The sequence below is a fragment of the Lynx canadensis genome, chromosome B2 (assembly GCF_007474595.2).
Source record: "Lynx canadensis isolate LIC74 chromosome B2, mLynCan4.pri.v2, whole genome shotgun sequence".
NCBI classification, from domain to species: Eukaryota; Metazoa; Chordata; class Mammalia; order Carnivora; family Felidae; genus Lynx; species Lynx canadensis.
This window is the reverse complement of record NC_044307.1, coordinates 82,893,464-82,913,844: the sequence shown is the minus strand read 5'-3', so window position 1 is coordinate 82,913,844 and position 20,381 is coordinate 82,893,464.

The following is a 20,381-nucleotide window of genomic DNA, read 5'->3' as shown; positions in this document are numbered from 1 at the left end:
CTGTATTGAGTTTGGGAGAGAACATAAAGATATTCTCATATACTTATATGGAAGTGTAATTGGTGCAGATTTTCTGGTAAGTGCATCAAAGACTGAAAAATATTACTTTTTTTTTTTTTACTGAGAAAAGCCACTTCTTGATCCTTGATGACTTTTCAGCTGCACAGTTTGGAGTAGCAACAACAACAAAAAGTAAAAACAACAACAAAAATCACTCTATGTCATTAGACCAACAATAGTTCAATGACATCCATACAATATAATACTCTCAGGTTAGATATATATCACATAGAGGGTGGTAATGGCATATTTAAACTTTTAAAATATGTATACGTATGTATATGTTATTTTCACTTCTGTGTAAATGTGTGTGTACAGGTACATTTCAGGCAAAAAATAAATACATTTGAAAGAACAATCTCCAAATTCTTAATGGTGGTTTTAATTAGGGTAGAATATTATGGAAAGGTAAAGAACTTTCACTTTTTACTTGTACATGCTTTTATTATTTGATTTTGCTTTGGGCTTATGTTAACTGTGTAATTTAAAGCGTTTTGTTGGCTGGGGGGTGCTTAGGTGGTTTGGTCAGTTCAGCCTCAGACTTCAGTTCAGGTTATGATCTCACGGTTCTTGGGTTCCAGCCCCACATTGGACTCTGTGCTGACAGTGCAAAGCCTGCTTGGGATTCTTTCTCTCTCTCTCAATCTCTCTCTCTCTCTCTCTCTCTCTCTCTCTCTCTCCCTTTCTCTCTGACTCTCCCCTTATTCCTGTGACTTATTCATTCCACAACAAGGAGCCTGCACTTCCCACTCCCCTTCACTCATTTTGTCCATTCCCCTGTCCTCTGGCAATCATTCATTCGTTCTCTATATTTATGAGTCTGTTTCTGCTTTTGTTTGGTTTATTTTGTGTTTTAGACTCCACATATAAGTGAAATCACATGGTATTTGCCTTTCTCTGATGGACTAATCTCACGTAGCATTATATTCTCTAGGTCCCTCCATGTTGTTTCAAATGTCAAGATCTCACTCTTTTATAGCTGAATAATATTCCATCATATATATATATATATATATACATACATATATATATATATACACACACACATATATTCCACCATATATATATACATAGACATCATATATAGACATGGGTTGCTGCCATATCTTGGCTATTGCAAATAATGCTGCAATAAACATAAGGGTGCATGTATCTTTTTGAATTAGTGGTTTCATTTTCTTTGCATAAATACCCAATTGTTTCTCTCCCTTTAAACTATGCTGCTAACATGCTCAGGAGACTAGCTGGTAAACCAGGATGTCTGTGTCGGGATCGACGCTGAATGTTAATGTGAAAAGTTAGCTAGTGTGGCGACAGTAGTTGCAGAGGACGCTCTCTGCAGACGTGGTGGCTCTGGCAAGAGACCAGAGTACACAAGGCGGCCTGGTGTGTCATTTTTCAAAATAGGCGAGATTGTCTGTTTTTGCTTCGTATTATTTATTTATTTATTTATTTTTTTTTTTTAATTTTTTTTTTTCAACGTTTATTTATTTTTGGGACAGAGAGAGACAGAGCATGAATGGGGGAGGGGCAGAGAGAGAGGGAGACACAGAACCGGAAACAGGCTCCAGGCTCTGAGCCATCAGCCCAGAGCCCGACGCGGGGCTCGAACTCACGGACCGCGAGATCGTGACCTGGCTGAAGTCGGACGCTTAACCGACTGCGCCACCCAGGCGCCCCTGCTTCGTATTATTTAACTTCTAGCTTCCCAACAAGATGAATCGTTATTAAATACAATTTTAATTTGCAATTTTCTTTTTATGTTTTAAAATGTTTCATTTATTTTTGAGAAAGAAAGAGAGGGCAAGCAGAGGAGGGACAGAGAGAGAGGGGGAGACAGAGAAGCTGAAGCAGGCTCCAGGCTCTGAACCATCAGCACAGAGCCCACCATGGGGTTTAACTCAGGAACCACGAGATCATGACCTGAGCAGAAATGCTTAACCGACTGAGCCACCCAGGCGCCCTTAATTTGCAATTTTAATCATTAAGAACTTTCTTTTCTCAATAGACAAAGAAGTATGTCTTTTCATTCTCCATTTCATTCTCTAGACTCAACTCAATCCAATCCTTGAGGAGTCCAAGTACCTACCATCACCTTCTCTGAGCACATACTTAAGTCCTTTGTAGGAGCTACCTTTTCCTAGTCTTCTTTTCACCCGCTCTTTTGACCGGGTGATATCAAGTGAAGATAATTCCATAAAAATTCAAAGAAAATCGATGTTTAATAACCAATAACTTTAACTATGGACTACACTTTTCACCCGTGAATGGATGGCAATTGCCTGAGCATTGTCTCTTCCTTTTAGGTATGAAGCAAGGTCTTTTGGCAAAACAGTTCAGAGAGTGTCTCTCCTTGTATTTAAGAGTATATTTCCTGGGGGGAGATCTCTATTTTGTATTTTTTTCCACCAGATCCCTAATGAAGAACAGAAGGTCAGTGAAGTGAACAAGTGAAAAAATAAGCATGTAAATCAAGCATAACCAAGGTTTAACACCCAAGATGTTTAGTGTTACTATTTAAAGGCCAGAATATATGGATTAGTATTATAACCGTTTCCATTGCTTAATTCACTGCTTTAAAACTTGTCTGAAGCTTTTGCAAGAAAGGCTATTGGCCATGGGGTTCCTGGGTGGTTCAGTCTGTTGAGTATCTGATGAAAGCTCAGGTCCCAATCTCACAGTTTGTGAGTTTGAGCCCCACATTGGACTCTCTGCTGTCAGTGCAGAGCTGGCTTCGGATCCTCTGTCCTCCTCTCTCTCTGCCCCGCCCCCCCACCTCCTGCTCTCTCTCTCTCAAAAATAAATAAACATTTATAAAGAAAGAAAGAAGAAAGAAAGGAAGAAAGGAAGAAGGAAAGAAAGAAAGAAAGAAAGAAAGAAAGAAAGAGGAAGAAAGACGAAAGAAAGAGCGAGATATTGGCCCGATCAGGAGTCCATACTGAAGCACAGATATCGGTAGCATAATCCCTGTTTCCTAACAGAACCCAATGCTTACCACAGGCTTCATAAGCTCCTTCCAGTTAGTATCTTCAGGCCTCTAATGTGTGAGGTTTAAATCAGGTCATATTGTTTAGGTAATGCATTGCCTATTTCTGAATCAGTTGCCAGTCTGAGTTCTCCTTCATTCATTTCTCATCTTACTCTTTTCACTCATATAACCATTTTGTTTAGTTATCCATTATGATTTCACTAAAATGTTAGAAGAGGATATTTTTCCAATTTCCATTAAATTTGTATTAGCTTTGAATTTGTATTTAAAGCAAACTATTTTAAAATCTTGCATTAGAATGGTCTTTCATTTGTCCTTCTTAAAAGCTGGAATAAAGACCCAGAAATGTGTTAATTTATCCATCAAACATTCATTAAGTTCTGTAAAGGATCAGAGAAAAGTGGTGAGAAGGAATAATTAAAAAATCTAATTTAGATTTGGTGACATGGGAGAAAAAATAATTATGATAATATTCTCATACACAAAATAAGCAAAGAGACATATCCTTTTTAGGTAGATCCATAAAGCTAGGGAGAATAGGAAACACACACACAAATTATTTCCTTTTCTGCCAAAATTATGGAAAAATCCATATTAACTAACCTGCCCTGCTTCACTGTGTTCGATAGCCTTGAAATGTCTCATTTTCTTTACCAGTTGCAAGGTCTAATGGAAGCATATGCAATTGCAGTAACACTGTGAAGGGACACTGATAGGAGATTTATTTTAAATCTTGTGCGAAAGCTTGGTGCTCATTAAACTGGAGGATTAATAACACTCTCCACTAGAGCCAGGTATAATGCAGGCAGGCGTGCAGGTGTCTGAGTGCAGCTCTGCAAATCCTCCTTCATTTTGACCTGCTCCTTCCCTGTTATTCCAGTCTTAGCCTGTTTGAGGAGAGACTCCAAATCACGCCAAATTGCTCAGTGGACTTTGCAACTTGGTTATACACTCAAGGAAAGCAGAAGAGTAGCATGAAACTCCAATTTCTTATCTGACATTGCAAAGAATGCAGGAAGGACTAGTATTGTGGTGTCTAAGATGACAAATGGGAAGGAATTTTCTCCAATTGAGCTGAACAGAAATTATTGACTCAGCTTATGTCTATGCTAGAAATTATTAGATTCTCCTTTTTCTTAAGTACAGGATGCAAAAGGTCCATGAAATGAGTATCATTAGCTCACAAAGAGACAGTCTTAATGATAGAAGAGATTCTAAGAGAACATTTGGATGTGACTTAAGCAGGAGACTTAGGTGTATTTGTTAAAAAAAAAAAAAAAGGAAATGAAAAAAAGTGTGTTAGCATGAGTCCACAACTCTAGATTTCTGTTTCAAGGTCTCACAGTCAAAAAGTTGTTTGTTTTTAATTGTATTTACATGATGTACTGATGTTTTCCTATATCCTTAATTATTCCTTTTCATGACAAAAAGCCTAGATTTTCCTTCTTTCCAATTTATAAAGAGCGAAGACTGAGAACACCATTCTAGAAATCTGGTTCCACCTTTGTTATAAACACTGATGACACCAGGCAGGCTGCTGATATGTTTCTTTTAGTTAAGCTATGATAATGGTCTTGACAGTTAAAAACTATGAGTTGAACAAATCAATTGTGCTTGTACTCTTAAACAAAACTATCATAATGAAGAAGTAAATCCTATGAAATTTAAACTGTAGAATTCGGAAATGAACAGATTTAATGTTTTTTGTAGGTAGAAAGACGTTGAGCATACTACAGATGGCAGGCATCTTTAAATCCTTTCTTTGGTTGAAGTTTTAAAATCAATAGAAAGAAAGTTGAAATGGGTTTTAGTCAAGTATTTTAACTGCAAATTCTGCAAGAAAAACTTGTATTGGCTTTAGAATACATGTTATCTGAAACATTAAAAATCCCTCTACATTTTAATCCAATTAAAGATTAATTTTATGTAAGTATGCAATCTATCTAGATTTTTTTTTCTCCAGACAGCTAAAATAAAAGGGAGTGGTACTGTAGAGGATTAAGCCAGATCAATGTATGGCAGTGGTAACCCTGAGTGACAGTTGAAATCATTATCTATGGCATTCTACTCCTCCCCTCCATATGCAATTCTTTTCTCCCAGTCTCACTTTCTCTTTCCCTCCCACTTTGTTATATTGTACTGCTGTGTGTTTCCTTTTCTGTAACTGTCTTTCTCTTCCCTTTGCCTGTATCTTAGAACTCATGGTGAGCCCTATAAAATATTGTTCAACAATTCCTCTGATTCTAAAATATAAAAGTATTGTTGACTATTTTTTGCTTCATTAATTTCTTTCTTTTTCTGTCATGCCTGAAATCCCCAGAATTGTCTTTAAGATAATCCTTTAGAAGTGTCATATCAAAATCATCATATTGTGACCAACATTATTTTCTGCCTTCATTTGAATCCTGGAAAACAAAAAGGAAGATATGGGTTTGTGTGTGTGTGTGCGTGCGTGTGTGTATTTTCTTTTTTTTTTCAAATCAGCTCTAGGAATAAGAGAGTGTTTTACTTTTTTGGAAAGGTTTTATCTCATTAGTTTTTTTTTTTCAGATATTGAATTTATAAGATGAGTTCTCATGTGGAGTAATAGAAAATATTTTTCATTTTCCAGATTTCAGGAAGAAAAAACATTTCCTTCCATTTTATGGAAAAAAGTATATGGTAATCTAGATATACACATAAAACAATGAGACTTTACCAAAACAAAGAGAGTATATCTAATGGGAAGTCATTAAAATAGCACCTTCAGGGTAACACCTAGATATTTAGGTTGTAAGATAAAATTCTGGCCTAAACATGAGGTCTGCCACAGGCCTCTACCTCTCTCTACCACTCTTAGAGAGCAGAGTTGCATGCTCTCTAAGGGCCTCAGTGTCCTCATCTCTCAAATGAGATACGTGGACTAAATGATTTCCCCCATCCTAGAAACAAGACCATAAATATTGAAACCATGGTACGTTCGGCAACATTTCTCATTTCAAGTTGCCAAGAGGGTTACTTGTCCACACAGACTGAGGTCACGATAATATTTTAATTTCATTGCATTCTTTAATGTTAATGCAGAGGTAGAGAAAATGAGGACCACTGTTCAGCTTCCATTCTGAGGAGAAATCATAGAAGTTATGTTGTTCTCTCTCTTCACCTGGTTAGCCATTGTTTTAGTGCATTTTAGACTGTGTCATATTGGAATCCCTATATGCCTTAACAGCAGTCAATCAGGAAATCCCTTAATGGTGCTCCTCTATTTTTATTACTAGTCCTAATCATATTTTTTCCTAATCACTTTTTTATTTGAACTAAAATCTCTGATGTTATTAGTATCATCTCTGTCTCCCAGTAGATGGTAATATAACTCAATTCAACAAATAACTGGGTAATCAAAATATGCTACAAATGCTATGCTCATGTAAATGGCAAGTGCTTCCTTAACAAGATCCAGGCATCGTGTTAAATGCTTTATTGTTAGCTCATATACTTTTTACAAAACTCAGCATCATTCCCATCTTAATAAATGAGAAGTTCAGATTATAAATAAGTGTTGGTAGAATTAGAACACAATGATCTTAGTCTGAAATAATTTTTTGACTTTGAAATTCTTGGGATTTAAATTACAGATACTCATTGAACTTCACATTTCTATTGTTACATCTTTAGTGGAGCCCTGATCTGGCACTTTTGTCTGTTTTTTTGCAGTAAGTTTTGACTTAGGAGCACAGTAGAACTAGGATTTTGCTTTTCTACCTGACAGTATTAAATAACTAAGGATGTAAATATACAAAGTAAATTTTCAGTGATGACATGAAGAAAGAACATTCATTTTAGACCTCAAGCCATCCATATAGGATGTCTATGTGCACATCCAAAAGATAATCAAATTGACTGACAATAGCTTTCATTTCAGCTCCCTCATTGACTAATATGCTAAGTCTCTTCAACTGATTGCAAACATTACCCCCTAAGAACAGCAGTGGCATAAAAATGTCTTCCCTTTATGTTTATGGTATATAGACAGTGTCTGTTTTCTCAACTGAAATTGTAGGGCTCATTCAGTCTGGAGTGCTCAATAGTAATAATTTATAAATAATTTTATTCCAATTTTTTTCCAGAGTCTATAATCACCTTGTTTTTCTACTAAAAACCTTTGTGTTTGAAGTAGGAAATATTTAAGGCAAGATATTTTTGGACTTACACTTTCTAAACGTTGTATGGAAGGCACTAAATGGCTTTCCCCTAGTGGGCTGTCTCATATTATAGAATGGCTTGATTCCATCAGACAGAGACTAAAAATGTACATGAACTTCTAATTTTAGGTTGCATCATGAGGGCTCATTGTGACATTTTCAATGAAGTTAAAGGCCAAAAAAATCCCTATCATTGCAGTTTTCAATTACTAGAAAAGCAGCTAGACTTTGTCATATACCTTTCTAGTGCATGACCTGTCTCTAATATTCTCTTTTTCCCCATGTTATTTAACATGTAGGGCAAGTTTTGTGTATGTTGTAAGCAGAAATAAGGCTCATGTGAACATATTTAAAGGGCTAAAAGGGCATTTGGATTTAAAAACAAAAAGGAATTAGATATTACATATCTAAGTGGACCAGGAACCTGCCCTCAATCTGTCCTTCTAAACCAGAGCTCACAATCCTATGTTCAGTGTTTTTGAAATCTCGCACAATGCCATATGCATGCTGTCCTTGCTCTTGTGGTCTGAATCTACCAGCCTTCCGTCTCTAAAAATCAAGTCTATTCTCCCACACAAAATCTTCATTGAACAGTTCTGCAATTCTCACTGATTTTGAGCTTCCATTTTTGGTATTGTTGTTAGTCAGTTTTAATGATGTACTATTGGTTGTCAAACAATGAAACCATTTTTCTTATTCAGCACAACAGAACTAATGCTTTTAAATGAGTATTCTTCTTCAAAATCATTCCTATTAGGGAGTATAATAACTCTTGTGATGGAACCCACCTGTCCCCATCACGATGTAGGACACATATTCTTCTGAAATACCTTCTGAGCTGGCTTCTCAGCCTGATAAGAAAGCAGGCATAAACACACGATGATTGCACAATACATAACCAGTAGAGGTTTTATTTTTTTCTCATTTTCTCATTTGTTTTTCCTCTGCTTACAACGTTTCATCCTTTCTTTTTGTGTGGTGATACCACAGCAACACCTAAGACAAGATTTCTGAGTCAAATTTTGGATATTAGTAGAAGACTAAAATCACCTAGATGAGATACAGTTTTTCTGTTACTACAAATTTATTTTCTTTTAATGCACTAAAAAAACATGATGATCTACTGTTATTTTTTAAAACCATTGTAATATGAATTTTTGGCCATGTAAGAAGTAACCAGAACATGATGTGTTTTCTACAATATTCTTTATATAATGATGATCTTTGATGGTCCAAAACACTGTGCATGAAATCCTAAGAAACTCCTTCTTGGTCAGTGTTTAACTCAGCATCTTGTGAATTGTGTAATGAGACTTGTTTTACTAGATTCCTAGGCCACTGAGTAAGTTAGTGAAGACTGAAGATGTAAGCAGTAAACAAAGTTACTTTATGATCTTACCCTTTGTTTGAATTCCTTTTTTTGAATAAAACAGTGAAACAACACATAAACCTAGTGACAACTGAGCTCTCTCCTAAGGCTAAAGAATGACTCCTTTTCTCTTTCTTCCAGGAAGAGAGCACTCTACTGTATCACTTGCTGACATCTACTAAGGAAAGAGTTATTTTCCCCCTGACTTTCCTTGTTCCTGTCAGGCTGAGCATCTTTATTACTGCCCAATGATTCCTTCCTGTTTGACCATGTGATGGGCACAACTTCCAGCTTGCGGATCTCTATGCCACTTCATCTCCCTCCCATTGGAGGAAAAGGGTTATAAAAGGCAACATTAAATGAGTTATGGGAATTAAAAGCAAAAATGAATTATTGGTACCTGATCAAGATAAGCTTCTGCACTGCAAAGGAAACAATCAACAAAACTAAAAGGCAACTGATGGAATGGGAAAAGATATTTGCAAATGACATATTGGACAAAGGGCTAGTATCCAAAATATATAAAGAACTCACCAAACTCCATACCTGAAAAACAAATAGTGAAGAAATGGGCAGAAGACATGAATAGACACTTCTCCAAAGAAGACATCCAGATGGCCAACAGACACATGAAAAGATGCTCAATGTCACTCCTCATCAGGGAAATACAAATCATAACCACACTGAGACACCACCTCATGCTTGTCAGAGTGGCTAAAATGAACAAATCAGGAAACTGTAGATGCTGGCGAGGATGTGGAGAAACGGGAACCTTCTTGCACTGTTGGTGGGAATGCAAACTGATGCAGCTGCTCTGGAAAACAGTGTGGAGGTTCCTCAAAAAATTAAAAATAGATCTACCCTATCACCCAGCAATAGCACTGCTAGGAATTTACCCAAGGGATACAGGAGTGCTTATGCATAAGGGCACTTGTACCCCAATGTTTATAGCAGCACTTTCAACAATAGCCAAATTATGGAAAGAACCGAAATATCCATCAACTGATGAATGGATAAAGAAGTTGTGGTTTATACATACAATGGAATACTACTTGGCAATGAGAAAGAATGAAATATGGCCTTTTGTAGCAACGTGGGTGGAACTGGAGAGTGTTATTCTAAGTGAAATAAGTCAGGCAGAGAAAGACAGATACCATACATTTTCACTCATATGTGGATCCTGAGAAACTTAACAGAAGACCAGGGGGGAGGGGAAGGGGAAAAAAAAACAGTTACAGAGAGGGAAGGAGGTAAACCATAAGAGACTCTTAAATACTGAGAACAAACTGAGGGTTGATGGGGGGTGGGGGAGCAGGGAAAGTGGGTGATGGACATTGAGGAAGGCACCTGTTGGGATGAGCACTGGGTGTTGTATGGAAACCAATTTGACAGTAAATTATATAAAATAAATAAAATAAAATAAAATAAGTTAAATGAATTTATGTGTGCATTTGGCACAATCAAAAGTTAAAACTCTACAGACAACTGGAACTCTAACCTGAGAGGAAACTCTTGACCATCACTGCCAATATAACCTGTAGAGAACAATAATATCTAAACACTGTATGTTCTTGAGATTGACTATACATATTTAATATTATAACCCATCTTACATATATCTGTGAACACAGTGAACTTGTGTTAAAATTTATAATGGTTTCTGTCGATTTATGTGGTTTCTACAATGATAGAATAAAATAGAAAAGGATTGTTGGAAGGATAAAGCCCCACTGGCCTAAGCAACGCAAAATGGCACTTTATTTTATTTATTTATTTACTTATTTGCATTTTTTCTTAATTGATAGCAATGTTTGGTTTCTGGACACACGCAAAATTATTCTTATCAAAAAAAGCTACGGATAAAATGTAGAATTCAGACAATATAACTTTAAAATATTTCTTTTTTAAAAATATAATTTATTATCGAATTAGCTAACATACAGTGTACACAGTGTGCTCTTGGCTTCGGGAGCAGATTCCCGAGATTCATCACTTACATACAACACCCAGCACTCATCCCAACAAGTGCCCTCCTCAATGCCCATCACCCATTTTCCCCTCTCCCCCACCCCCCCATCAACACTCAGTTTGTTCTCTGTATTTAAGAGTCTCTTACAGTTAGCCTCCCTCTCTGTTTGAATCTAATTTTTTTTTGTTTTTTTTTATTTTTATTTTTTTTTAATATATATGAAATTTATTGACAAATTGGTTTCCATACAACACCCAGTGCTCATCCCAAAAGGTGCCCTCCTCAATACCCATCACCCACCCTCCCCTCCCTCCCTTGAATCTAATTTTTATGCTTCCTTTCCCCCTTGGTCTTCTGTTACATTTCTCAAATTCCACATATGAGTGAAAACATATGATATTTGTCTTTCTCTGACTGAGTTATTTCACTCAGAATAATACCATCCAGTTCCATTCATGTTGTTGAAAATTGCAGGATTTCATTCTTTCTCATTGCCAAGTAGTATTCCATTGTATATATAAACCACATCTTTTTTTATCCATTCATCAGTTGATGGACATTTGAGCTCTTTCCATAATTTGACTATTGTTGATAGTGCTGCTATAAACATTGGGCTACATGTGCCCCTATGAATCAGCACTCTTGTATCCTTTGGATAAATTCCTAGTAGTGCTATTCCTGGGGCATAGGGTAATTTTATTTTTAATTTTTTGAGGAATCTCCACAGTATTTTCCAGATTGCCTGTACCAGTTTGCATTCCCACCAACAGTGCAAAAGGGTTCCCATTTCTCCATATCCTTGCCAACATCTGTTGTTTCCTGTTGTTAATTTTAGCCACTCTGACCTGTGTGAGGTGGTATCTCCATGTGGCATGTGGTTTTGATTTGTATTTCCCAGATGATAGACAATGTTGAGCATCTTTTCGTGTGTCTGATGGCCATCTGGATGTCTTCTTTTGAGAAGTGTCTATTCATGTCTTCTGCCCATTTCTTCACTGGATTTTTTTTGGGTGTTGAATTTGGTAAATTCTTTATAGATTTTGGATACCAACCCTTTATCCTATATGTCGTTTGCAAATATCTTCTCCCATTCCGTCGGTTGCCTTTTAGTTTTGTTGATTGTTTCCTTTGCTGTGAAGAAGCTTTTTATCTTGATGAGGTTCATTTTTGCTTTTATTTTTCTTGCCTTCAGAGATGTGTTGAGTAAGAAGTTGCTGCGGCTGAGGTCAAAGAGGTTGTTGCCTGTTTTCTCCTCTAGGGTTTTGATCGCTTCCTGTCTCACATTTAGGTCTTTCATCCATTTTGAGTTTATTTTTGTGTATGGTATAACAGAATGGCACTTTAGGTTTACAAAGGGCCATTGTGACTAGTGATGGGGATGAGATAAAAAAAAAACAGATATTGTATAGAAAAAGAGAGTAGTACCCAAATAAGGAAACTTACCAGGAAAAAGTCAAATTCCTTGAAGACCATGAACAAAGTGATAGAACTTGATATGTTTCTGTGAATGTTTCCTAAAAATAAAGTGGGTTGAGGGGGGAAGGACTGAGTTAGAGAGAAAGAAATCTGAGACTTGGTTTGAGAATTAAGCTGTGAATTTTAGCTTTCAATTTAACCCTTTAATTTTATGCCTTTTCAGGCTCTCAGTGACTGTGAACCTGAAGGTAGGGTGCTAATCATCCCAGGAGTCTCACTGACTCACTTATTCACACGCAAATAGAATTGCCATTCTAGTGGTGAGAACCCACCATTTGTAGCTGCTGTCTAAACATGAAATACTTCTTGAATAACATTTTTACTTGAAATTACTTACTGGATAAGTATGTTTCCTACATCATGACATTGCCCTTCTCACAATATATGTCATTTCATTACACAATATATTTCATTTGTACACATAAAATTGAAATGTGTTTTCATTGAATTTAAATGTAAAAGGTAATTTTTCCGCTTTGATTGCGTCTATGGTATTATTCACAGAAAGAAACATTTGAAAAAATACCTGCAAAATAGTTTAATCCATGGGATGGGAGTTGGATAAGGATCTGATTATCTACAAATGGTATTTTCTTTAGTACTTTTTCACCTGTTCTTCATGGATAGTGCCTTTTGCCACAGTGAGGAAAATCTGACAAGTTAACAGGTGATTAATCAAGTTTTAATCAGTGAAATAGCTTGGCAGGTCTAATTCCTGGTGAGAGGTCAATAGTAAAACCTCAGTATCTCAGTCCAGGGTGCGACTATATTAACCACTGTGGTCAAATTCCTATTTATTACGGTGTTTGAGACAGGAAAATATTGCACTGCCAAATGATTATTTTTTTAAGAGAGAAAATAGCCATGCAGCACAACTTTGGAATACTTCTCTTTACTTTGTGTCAAAAAGGCATGCTATTAAACCCTGTAATGGAAGTACCACTTCTTCCACCTTTCCTCAGCAGTCCAAAATGTCATGCGATGAGAATTTAATTGGACTAAAGTGACTATTTGACATGCAGAACTGAGCTGTGTCATCAAGACTCCACAGGTAGTGAACGCTTGGTAACTGATGGGTGGAAGAGAATGTACATCCTAATAAGGGGTCAAAGGACTTCAGGAGTTCTTCTATGTAATTACCCGAAGCCTCAGGTGAGATGGTGCATGTCAAATAAGAAAATTACAATTCTATCGCTGAAGAACAGGGGCATCATATACAAAAAATAAAAACAAAGAGTTGAAGCCAAAGTTATCTAAAACTGGGTTATTTTGTGATAGGCTTTTAAAAGGTTATCTTCAACTGAAGCACAGAGTGAAAACTTTTTCTAATACTAATTTTGTACGCCTAGATGAGTCACCACTTCATTGGCTAAACTATTCATAGCAGGTTTTGTTCCATAATTGTTTGTAGGGAGGTAGGTTTTACTTTAATAAAATTGATCACGTGTAATAATAGGCCATATACTTTATGAGATTACCGGTATAAACTTCCAAATGCCTTTGCCTATTCTATAATAATAAATATGGTTAGAATTTATTTATTTGTTCCGGTTATACGAATAAGAAGTGGAAACTTTAAATTAATTTGCATTTTCCAATAAACTGAGCACTAGCCCACGTAAGATAGTCAAATATTAATGTAACACCGGAGTGGCACAGACCAATACTTTGTGCCTTGAAAAAGTCCCCTTTCCAGAACATGTGATTGCATTTGCTCATCTCTTACTTGCATGCTATTATTTTTAGAAAAGCTTTCCTTTATTAACCTCAACACTTTATTTTAATAACCAGATAATTAACCACAGTAGTAATTGAATTGCTTAAAACTTATAAATTAATTAGGTTCTAATAGTTCCTTTAAAGTCGGTTTTTCAGAAAAGAATGTATTTTTAATATAATCAACATCAATAGGTGTTAAATTTGGAAGCTGGCTCACACAAGTCTAATTAAGGAAGGGAAAAGTCCTGGAAGAAAGAAGCACGTGCTAGATATATGAAGGTTATTTATACCGTGACTTTTATATTTATCTGTGTCCCTGTGCACAACCCATTTAGAGATTTGAGTTGCAATACCAAGAAACTGTTCCTCCTGCTGAGTTCTTTAGTGGGATCAGGTGGATACCAAATTCAGCATCAGGATAGTTTAACCTTTTCAAAAGGAAGAACTTCTAACAGTTTTCCTTTATCAGAATTGGTGAAAAACAGGAGGTAGGAAGAGCAGAGCAGAGGATCAGAGGAGATATCAGAAGAAAGGAAGTTAGAGCTGGAGGCAAGAGGCATGAGGGGTTAGTAAAGTTCCAGTTGGAACTGGTCCAGTGGTGCTCTCGGCAAAAGACAGATTGGAAAGTGGCCGATTCCAGAGAAAAAGGAAGGAAAGGTTGAGGGGCTGACAGGTGGAGCTGGCTATGTGAAGAAACTCAAAGGGCAGCATCTGAGGGAGGAAACAGTAGGTATATTTATGTAGAGGCAGTTCAAGAAAAAAATTTCTCCTGGGGAATTATCAAAAATAACAGTGATCACACATAGAGGAAAAGATTACACGCTCATGGGAGTGTAACCTCACACAATTTTGAAGAGTCTATTCAAGGGAGTATATACTTCTGCAGTAATGAAGTATTGGAGTTCAGTATTTGAATATGAATACTGAACATGAATAAAGAGTAAGCCTAGTAATAAGGGAGACTCAGAGTGAGCGGAGGCCCAAGGTGAAGTTGAACAATACACTAAGTGCCTTCCTGGACCCCAGCAACGAAGAACACTGAACTATGTTTCCTAAAAGTGTGTTATGTTTTTAATATTTATTTATTTTTGAGAAAGACAGAGAAACAGAGAGACAGAGCAGCAAGGCAGACAGGGAATGAGACACAGAACCTGAAGCAGGCTCTAGGCTCTCAGCTGTCAGCACACAGCCCAACGCGGGGCTCAAACTCATGAATCGTGAGATCATGACCTGAGCCGAAGACAGATGCTTAACTGACTGAACCACCTAGGCACACCATGTGTTGAATTTTTAATATGAATTTATTAACTTCTTGCCTCTGCCTAAAAACTCTATGATTTTATAGTAATTTAGTAATAGAGATAAAATAAAGACCCATGATAAAAAAAAAAGTTTTGGGGGAAGAGTGACAAGATGGAGAAATGACTTGTTGCTGGTCTTTGTAATCACAACAGATAAAATCCCTGAAATACATAAGAATATATAATATGATATAAATTATTATATAAATAACTAAATAAATAAATTATAAAAATATATAAATTATAAATATACACACACACTCTGAAAGGTGTTGAGAAGACGGAAGACTGGTTAGACGTCAGGAATCAGTGGTAAGTTCACTGGGCTTTCTTTCAGCTCCATATGTCCCAGACTGACTATTGGAGAAGCCAACAACCTAGAAAATTACAACATTGTTCGATATGGTTCTCATTGTATTTTGAGCTAATACTGAAGATGGTTATATTATAATGGGGAAGAGTAGAGGGACTAAAAGGAAAGTGAGTTTTCTAGACTTCACCGGAATTAGTAACACGATACATTGGTAAACTGTGATCATTTATGTATGTATAATACCATGCCTAGGGCAATCACTAAATGTCTATATAAAGAGATACACTAAAAAAAAAAAAAAGGAAAGAAAGAAAAAAACCCACTATAGATAGATCAAAATAATTCATTCTATAGGGAAATGTTAAGGGAGTGATCTGCTATTGCATGTTCAGTGTAATGGCTTCCTTCCCATTGCTAAGAGGAAAGGCCAGGAGGGGAATCCTGAGTTACATCATCTGTCTTCACCTGACACTTTTCCTATGCATTATGTACTTTCTGTGAATTGCTGAAATGTTCAGTAAACAGGAGTACATTTACCATCAACTGACTTGCAGGGTTATTGCCACAACTTTTATAAAGAGTTATTTTTATCATCCTTAATCTGCTTATATATTATATTGATATAAACACAGTCAACCTTCCTCCATGAGGAGCGGAGACAAAAGAGATTTTTATGTCCAGATGGTCATTACCGCCTCAAAAGTATAAAGCAAGCTCCTTCTTATGTGAGTAAATCAGTGTTTTGCCCACCCCCACCTTAACATCTTTTTGAGGTATAATTAATACACAACTTACTGCACATAATTAAAGTATAAAAGAGTTGTTTGATTTCATCTATATAACACTCTACACATGAATACAAGTCTACATATGTTATCTACCAGATGTGATAAAATTGCCTAGAATTATTCACACACATTGTGTCCATGTATATATCTAATTTTGACATTGTACTTCAGTTACATAAAATGTCACCTTTGAGGAAGATAGAGTTCCGAGGAAATAGGACCTCTCTGTGCCATTTCTGTAACTTCCCATGAATCTGTAGTTATCTCAAAACAAAAAGAAAAAAAAAAAAAGAAAACCTGCATTGACAGAAACAAATGACTATATATTTCATGGTTCCATCCATATAAAGTTTTAGAAAAGCAAATCTGTAGAGACAGAGAACAGATCAATGATTGACCAGAGCTGGGAGTAGTAGAATAGTAGAAAAGATTGATCATAAATGGACATGAGGGAATTTTGATAGGCGATGGAAAAGTTCTACAACCGAATTGTGGTGATAGCTACACAAATCCATAAATTTACTAAAACTCATTGAATTGTATACTGTCAGTGGGTGCATTTTATGCTATGTAAAGTATACTCCAATATACTGTTAAAAAATGCACGATCATTGTGACAGTGGAAAAATAAGGTTATGCTGAACTTTTATTAACTTTTCTTTGAGAATTTAGTATTATTTACATTTTGAATTACATAGTGTCTGTATAGGAGCTGGGGGAAGATGTCAACAGCTTATCTGTGCCTTAGGCCTCTGGAGGGCTTTTCTAAGCACTGGTGTGCACATGTCAAGGCAGATGGCATTGGAAGGAAGCCATGTGGGATGCACTGAAGGGAATCTTTTATCCCTGTAGCTGCACTGGTTAAGAGTTATTATCTTATCCTATTGAGAGAGGAAAAGACACTGATATCAGAATCTATTATATATCCTTTACAGTTTGCTGTCTGTGGATATATATTTCATACATATAGGAGGCTATAAAATAGCTGTCATTGCATTGTGCGCGCTCATTCATTGTCAACAAATCATTTTGTCATCTTTACAAAGCCCTAAGGAAAAAGACAAACGTTCACGCAAACAAACAAAAACCCTCTAACCTCTATAATCAGAGCTGACTCTGTCTGACTACTTAGTATCAGGATTCTAGCGCCCAGCATGAGAAAATCAGGCCAGGGTCACACTTCGCAAACTCTGCCCCGAAGAGATTTATTTCTGCCCAGATGTGTTTCACTTAATATGGCAACATTTTTATACTTCTATCATTTATTTATTACCCTGAACTGTAATAGTCTGTTTATGTGCTCCACCAGACTGTTAGTTCGGGGTGTAGTGGGAGGTGGGGGAGGTGGGGTTATCTTCTGTATCCTTAGAACCTGTGAGAGGATGCAGCACATAAAAGTTGCTGACTACATATTTGTATAATTGATTAGCAGTTAATGGAGAGGCTGCCGTAAGGGAAAATAGATACCTGGATAAAATCAGGAGGTCAGGCCTTCCCTGCAGATTTCAAATCTACAACATATTATTCGTAAAACACAAAGTTAAAGTAAATCCTTAGGGGTTTTAACATCTTAGATGAAACAAAACTGTGTCATATCACAGAGGTAGGAATCCAAACTTATTTAAGAGTGTGTGAGCTGGAATAAGTATTTGAAACATAAAATCAGATATAAAAGGCAGTTAAACCAGAGATGGTCCTAAAAAACAAACAAACAAACAAACAAAAAAAAAACACCAAAAACCAAAAAAAGCAAGAAAACAAAAACCAGTGCAGCAAGTAAAAAGTCTACGATAATTAGGTAGAACGTGGCAGTGATGATAACACAATTCTGAAGTAGGTTGTGTATCTCTCACATAAATAAATTGCTAATAAAGAAATAAACCTAGATTAAAGCACAAATTATTTTCCCCACTCAGATCAAAACTACCTGCTATTATCTGTATGTCTGTCCCCAGACATACAGATTTATATATGTATACATACATACATAAATTTATTGTATGTATTAATTGTACAATACAATTTATTGTAATCTTAACACCCAAGGGTGATGGTATTTGGAGATGGGGTCTTTGGGAGATATTAAGTCATGAGGGTGGGGCCCTTATGAATAGGACTAATGCCCTTGTAAAAGAGGCTCCAGAGAGATCCCTAGCCTCATCTACCATGTGAGGACATCGCAACAAGTTGCCAACTATTAACCAGCGTGACAGCAGTCACTAGAGCAGGGTCATGATGGTGTCTTGATCCTGGATTTCCCAGCCTCCAGAACTATGAGAAATAAATTGCTGTTGTTTAGAAGCTACCCAGTGTGTGGTACTTTGTTATAGCCTCCTGAACAGACTAAGAAACTACCACATTTTATATGTCATATGTAGAGATTTAAAAGAGGGATGTCTTAGTCTGTTTGGACTGCCATAACCAAATACCATAGACTGGGGGACTTAAACAAAAGACATTCATATTCTTCCAGTTCTGGAAGCTGGTAGTCCAACATCAAGTTTCCAGCTGATTTGGTTTCTGGTGATAACTCTTTTCCTGGTTTGTAGATGGCCCCCTTTTTGTCCGTGTCCTCATATGGCAGAAAGAGAACTCTGGTGTCTTTTCATCTTCTTACAAAGACACAAGCCCTGTTAGGTTGAGGGTCCACCCTATGACCTCATTGAAACTTTATCACCTCCTCAAGGACACATCTCCTCATACAGTCATATTGGGGGTTAAAGCTTTAATATATGAACTTTAGAGTGATACATATCAGTCCATAGCAACAGTTGAGATGGAAATCCAGATAGTACATATTAAATCTTTACTGCGGGCCAACACCTTGAGATGGGCACTTTTGTTGAATTCTCTCCATAAAGCTGCAGAATAGCTTTATATGGACCTACGTGATTCATTAAGAAACAATGGTGAAGATGTCAATTATGTTTACCAGGGTTTCACAGCAACTAATAAAGAGGGTTAGGACTTGTGCCCAGGTCTTCTGACTTAAAAGTTAATTTTCCTACTTTATAAACTTTTAGAGAAATGATAGGTAAGTAAAGTAAATATTCTAGCATGTGATTATTTCATTCCCATACTTTTCCCCCAATTTTTTATACATGGGATATTTGATCTCATGAGTTTTTCCTGTTAATATGCTCTGTGCCTCCTCAACTAAACTTCAAGTTCAGACAGAGCCCAAGTGAACAGTTCCAGTGAACACACTGACAACCTCCCACTAAAAGCTCCTACATCTCTGTTTTTCTTCTTGGGGGCTTTAACCAGTACCATGGAAATTGCTGAGTCCAAGATTGCTTAGCTCAGCTATACCAGGGATTTAACACACTCAGGTGCAAACACACAGACATAAAAACTCATAAGAACCTTGAACAATATTTTCAATAAAGGACAGTTCTGAGGATGGTTCTACAAAATTCCTCCAAGAGTCCCGAGATGGATTGAACCCCAGTGGCCCATAGTAGTTACATATTTATTATTCTTCCCCCTACTTCTAGCTCTTGCTTCCTGAGATTACCTCCCAGACATACTCCCTGCACTCAAGTCCTTATCTCCGGATCTGCCTCAGGAGCTCAGATACATTCCCTGAATGATGACCTCTTCATCATTTCACCTCCAATCTAAAAAACTACATTAATTCTTCAAACCTAAATACTCTTAGAAAAATACATTGATTTATTTATAGCAATTAATTAAAATGGCATTGCATTACAGTACAGATTTGGAAAAAAAGATATATTATTTTAAGCAGTTATAATGTCTACAGAAAAGCCATTTTCTTTATCTTTATCATCATCATCATCTTTATCATCATCATCATCACCAAAAACATTAATGCCCAATGATTCTACAACTATTGTTTTTCATCCCATGAGTAAAATATTTCCAACTTCATCCATGGCAAACAAAGTTGTAGTAATCTGCATCATTGTAATACTAGTTACATCTGTAAAGGGTATTAATAGAGTTCCCCATCGCTGTCATATGCATTCTCTCATTTGTACCTCATAGCTATGAGTTAAATAGGATAGATATTATAATTTTATACATGAAGAGATAAAAATTTTGGAGAAACTAAGTCAAATGCAGTTACTCTACTATATTTTTTCATATAAACAAAAATATAATGATTTGTAATCCGTAATTCATTGTTGCACAGCACTGCGTTGTCTTATTTGTAATAATTACATCTTAGAAAGCTACATGGACTTTTAGA